This window comes from Toxorhynchites rutilus, chromosome 3, assembly GCF_029784135.1.
Source record: "Toxorhynchites rutilus septentrionalis strain SRP chromosome 3, ASM2978413v1, whole genome shotgun sequence".
Lineage (NCBI taxonomy): Eukaryota > Metazoa > Arthropoda > Insecta > Diptera > Culicidae > Toxorhynchites > Toxorhynchites rutilus.
Window position 1 is genome coordinate 156,496,946 of NC_073746.1, and position 6,000 is coordinate 156,502,945.

Below are 6,000 nucleotides of genomic sequence, written 5' to 3' on the forward strand. Positions count from 1 at the left end.
ATATTATTATAATGAAAACATTGCATGGAAATATGCGGCAATATTAGGTTTCATCGTGAAATGAACATGAGATGGATTAATATTTGTACAATTCAGACGCTGTCCAAATGCAGATCGTTTGGTCGCTGTCCTAACAGACTAGAGATGGGCAAACCGTTCACGAACGGTACAAAAGAACTAGTTTGCCGAAAAGAGTGAACGAACGGTCGTTCTTTTTCAAAGAACGGTAGTTCTATCCACGAACTGATTCCGAAAGAACGGTTTGCGAGTGAACTGTTTGTGAACGAACTGTTTGAGAGTGAACTGTTTGAGAGCGAACTGATTGAGAGTGAACTGTTTGTGAACGAACTGATTAAGAGTGAACTGGGAACGAACTGTTTGAGAGCGAACTGATTAAGAGTGAACTGTTTGGGAACGAACTGTTTGAGAACGAAGTGTTTGTTGCGGGCGAACTGTTCGCGAACGGACGAGTGCAGCTGAACTGATTTGTGCTGGACGGAATAGATTAATATAACGAGAACGCTTGTAAGAAAAATAAAACAATATTGTCATTTATGGGCAAAATGCATGTAACGCAAGGTTTATTTTGTTAATGTATACTCAATTTTGGGTTAAAAATTAGATTAGATTTTCGTAGTTTTAAAGGCAAAGCTATATATTTTCAATTTCATGTATTCTTTCAATTCCGCGTAATATTAATATACTTCCTGATTATCAGAAAAAAATCCGGGAAAGCTGGGGCGATTCATGAATTAGGTAACATAAAATCTCATAGTGAGGGCAAGTTAAGAACACAGAATTGGTACCGACAGTGAAATTAAGCGCCGAGAAAGATGGAGAAAAAGGAACAACTGATTGAGAAAAAGACACGCGGTTTTGGTTTAACAGAAATATAATAACGTCTTGTTCGTTCGTGTTACAAAGTTGAAGTGTGAGATAGAGATGGGCAAACCGTTCACGAACGGTACGAAAGAACTAGTTCGCCGAAAAGAGTGAACGAACGGTCGTTCTTTTTCAAAGAACGGTAATTCTCCCCACGAACTGATTGCGAGCGAACGGTTTGTGAACGAACTGAACGGTTTGCGAGTGAACTGTTTGAGAGTGAACTGATGGAGAGCGAACTGATGAAGAGTGAACGAACTGGTTCAGAACGAACTATTTGCGAGAGAACTGTATGGGAAAGAACTGATTGAGAGTGAACTGTTTGAGAACGAAGTGTTAGCGAACGAACTAGTGCAGCTGAACTGATTTGCACTGGGCGGAATGGATAAATATAACGAGAACGCTTGTAAGGAAAATAACACGATTTGTCATTTATGAGCAAAATGCATGTATCGCAGGGTTTATTTTGTTAATGTATACTCAATTTTGGGTTAAAAATTAAATTAGATTTTCGTAGTTTTAAAAGCAAGCTATATATTTTCAATTTCATGTATTCTTTCAATTCCGCGTAACAATCATATACTTTCTGATTATCAGAAAAAAATCTGGGGGAAGCTGGGGCGATATAGTATTAGGTAAACATACAATTTTATAGTGAGGGCTTCTTCTTCTTGAATGGCGTTAACGTTCCCTGTGGAACTTTTGCCGTCTCAACGTATTCATTAACTAGCGTCCTTCATTAATACTTGGTTGAGATTTCTATGCCGAATAACACGCCTTGAATGTACTCTAAAGTGGCAAGCTCTAGAATACGCGTGACCACAGTGCAAGCCGGAAGAATTTTCTTTGACGCAAAATCCCCCAACCAGAACGGGAATCGAACCCGAACACCCGGCATGATAGTGTGGGACGCTAACCACTCGGCCACGGGTGCACAAGTTTATAGTGAGGGCATGTTGAGAAAAAAAAGGTTTTTCGTTGCTTTCAATTCATTGTTTGGCGTGTACGTGTTATCGTGATTTTTTGTATGATTGATTGTTAGTGAAAATCGGTGATGATTTTTTTCTCTGAATGAACATTATGAAATATGATCTTACATGGAACCTGTGTGTTGTCCAAAAACATAATATGAAAATTTGCACATATTTTGTCCGCATCAAATTATTACATAAACTTTTGTCGACCGATAAACATATTTTCACATACAGTTTGCGACTTTTAATGGAGCAGCTTATCTTTCTTCACTAAATTTCAAAAATATAAATCCCATACGTACACTATCCAATCCAACGATATCAATTAATAGCTGTCTATTAATGTTGGGTTACAGCTAACATTCTATGTTGTTCTTAATACCGCTGAACGAAAGAGCCAAAGAACGGTTCAAAAGAACTGATTCACTTAGATGAACGGTTAGTGAGTGAACCGTTCATCAAAGTGAACTGTTTTGCCCATCTCTAACGAAGAATGATTTTTTTCCTCAGTGAGATCCACTGTTTGTACTCTAGGCAAATATTCCCCTTCGTTCTTCTTCTTTTTCTTTGTTCATGGAGACTTTACATCTTATGATTTCCCCATCGTTGTTCGTCGAAAAGTTGCTCGTTATTGACAGCTCTGTTCGGGAAAGCACTCAAATGGACAGAACAAATGTATGAGGAAATGGGAATGCTTTCAATTTTCATTAATTTAAACCATATACAGACTATGGGATTGTAATGTATAGCATACCAAACAAATCTTATGGAATTTCCAATTCGTTTGGTATGTAAACCGCCAGAATCCGTTCACGACAAAAATAGTTATTAACTTTAACTTTATTTCATAAAAACGTGACCTGTTTTCTGATTTGGCACCCTTAATGAAAAACGTAGTTCTACGTCAAAAACATTGACGTGTAAAAGTTGTTGTTACCAAACAAAACACCAACAGAATACAAAAGATACTGGAGTACTGTCGTCGGCCACTGAGCGATACTATGCTCACGACATCACTGCGATGCGACCTATTTTGCGTACGTAACCAATGTGGTGACACCGGCGATTAGGTGCTAGTTTGCGCACGTAACCACTGTGGTTACGCAAGACGACAAAGTGTTAATGAATGACTCAAAAAATAGGTCTGATGTTATGTGTATTGATATAAACTTAATATAAAAGCTTTTTGACGTGGGACTACGTCTAACCGGAATATATGGAGGGTAAAATGAAAACCTAAACACAGAACATGCAGGAAAAAATGAAAGATTTCGAATGCTTATAGCTCGAACATTTCGTACTGGATAGGAGAGATTTTTGCACCACTTGATAGGGAATATTTCTACGCATCTATCGCAACTAACAAAATGTTGTTTTTCATTAGATAAACAATTGAATAACTGTAAAATATTAGGCGTTATCTAAACGCCCTAACTGCATCGTTTTGATTGGCCCGATTTACGGTTTCCTTAACACAGCCATCAAAACCAAGCAGCCTTGGGGAAATCGGCATTGCAAATACAAGAAAGTAGGGGGACTTTTGTTCTCATCGAAAAATGTTCCCTAACACAGACTTTAAAACCAAGCAGCGAAATCGGCATTGCAAACACAAGAAAGAGCCTAGAGGCGAGTGAACTGAAAAGTTTAAGCCCTCTTAAAGCCAAAAAGAAGAAGAAGAACACACGAAAGTAGGGGGAGCTTTTGTTCCCACCGAAATGTGTTCCCTAATAGAGATTTCTAAACCAAGGTGCCTGGAGAAATCGGTATTTCAAATTCATGCAAGTCGGGGGTATTTTTGTTCCGACTGGAATGTGTTTCCCTAACACAGACTTCAAAACCGAGGTTTCTGGGGAAACCGGCTCTGCAAATAAATGCAAACTTTTGTACTTTTGTCCTCGCTTGCCTTTGTGGAGAGTGGAATATGTCTGTCCTAACATGATCTTCTAAACTTAGGAACCTGGGAAAATCGTGCAGACACTAGAAGCGAATGAACTTCCCAGTTTCAAGCAAATTCGAGATTCGAGAAGTATGTACACTTTTGGGATGTAAACTTCAGAGGGAAATGTAAAATAAAATAATCGTTTGAAAATTTTTTTTTGTCTTTATTGGAAAGATTTTCAGCCTTAGGCTGGTTCATTAAACGTTTGATAATTCTTCCGTACATATATTTTGTTCTAGTCATCATACCAAACGTAAAAGGTCCGTCATTAAATTTACTTGTAACGAAGAACAATCAATCACAATAAATGAATTGACTTTACACGGCATTTGTTCATTTTTTTCACTCACAGAGCAAATATATTGAACTCAATTGAATTTGGAAACTATTTCATTCAATCAAGAATTTAATCAATACAAACGAATGATTGCTAAGCTAAGGTAGTTCCACGTCAACCTTGCGGTTATATCATAGATATAACCCACTCATTTTTTTTTACATATTAAAACTATGGAAAAATGTTATACGGTGAGTAAAATATCTTTGATGTGATGAATAGAGCCTCTCACGCTTACCGTTGGTGAACAATTACTGCAACAAAGGTTAAAGGAATCGAACCGACAAAAGAAAGAGGAATTCGACGTGTTGCTAAAGAAAAAAGAATCGGTGGCAAGGAAGTTGACTCGCGTACAGGTTTCGTTGGAAGGACCTGAGACAGTAGATAAACATTATTTGCAACTCCAGTTGAAAATGTTGGATTGTGCTTACAAAGAATACTGTGATTTACAGAATCGGATATACGACCTTAACACAAGTGACGAAATACAATGTGCGGAAGAAATGCGATTTATCGAGTTTGTGCAGTGCGCTCTATGTACAGTTAACGAAAAAATTTGATGTATCAGTAAAAAGTGAGACGAAACTAGTGGTAGTGCAACCCGTTCACAGCTAGTCGTCTGTTCCTCCTTTAAAGGCTTCGTTGCCAACATTTGACGGCAATTTCGAGAATTGGTTCGCGTTCAAAAATAAGTTTGAGAACGTGATGGCACGCTATGACAATGAATCCCCGGTCATCAAGTTGTATCATTTGCGCAATTCATTAATTGGTGCAGCTGCCGGAGTGATAGACCAGGACATCATAAATAATAATGATTACGATGCTGCCTGGAAGACGCTATGTGAGCGTTTCGAAGATAAACAAGTGATCATTGATAAACATATCGATGCGATGTTCAACATACAAGCAATGACAAAGGAAAGCGCAGTAGGTCCTCGGAAGCTTATTGACAAAGTTTCAAAAAACGTCGACGCTTTAAAAGAATCTGGATTTGCCGGTGGAAGGATTGGGCGAAATGATGCTCTTGAACGTGCTTGTGAAAAAAATCGACCTTGAGATACGTAAAGCGTGGGGATTAAATCAAAAGGACAATGAAATTAGCGGATTATAATTCCACAATGGAATTTCTCAAAGAAAGATGTAAGGTGTATGAAAAAATAAGTCGTAGCAAGGTGACAACAGAAGTGGTGAAACAATTACGTACCGCTGGAAAAACGGACACAAAGGTACACAGCCTTGTTACTACCAGTGAGGAGTGTTCGCACTGTAAGGGAGATCATGAAATCTGGAGGTGTGAAGTTTTTAAGAAAATACCAGTGAATAAAAAATACAATTCTCTACGCAAGAGTGGTTCCTGTTTCAACTGTTTGGAGAAGGGACACTTCGTAGGAAAGTGTAAATTGGAGCGGTCGTGCAAGCAGTGTGGCAAACGTCATCATACGTCACTGCATACCATCGAAGTGCATTCAGAAGTTACAACAATCGAACGTTGTATCCAAAATAGATTCATCGAAACCAACGATAGAGGTCGCTGATACTACGGCGACGCCAACAACCAGCAAATCTGTTCTTTGCACGAATGTCGAAGCTGATCAAGACACATTACTGGCCACAGCCATTGCACTCATCCACGGTTCTGGAAAGAGAATGATGCAGTGCAGGGCAGTACTGGATTCACATTCTGCTTCACATAAGCATTTTATCACGGAAGCTATGGTAGCTAAGCTTGGATTAAAGCGAAAAAGGGCCAATTATACGATCGTTGGTATTGGTGGCAACCAGATAGCCATCCAGCACAAAGTGCACGCGAGAATCAAATCGAAAGTGAATGACTATGAGTCACAGTGTCTTGAGTTCTTGGTCGTGAA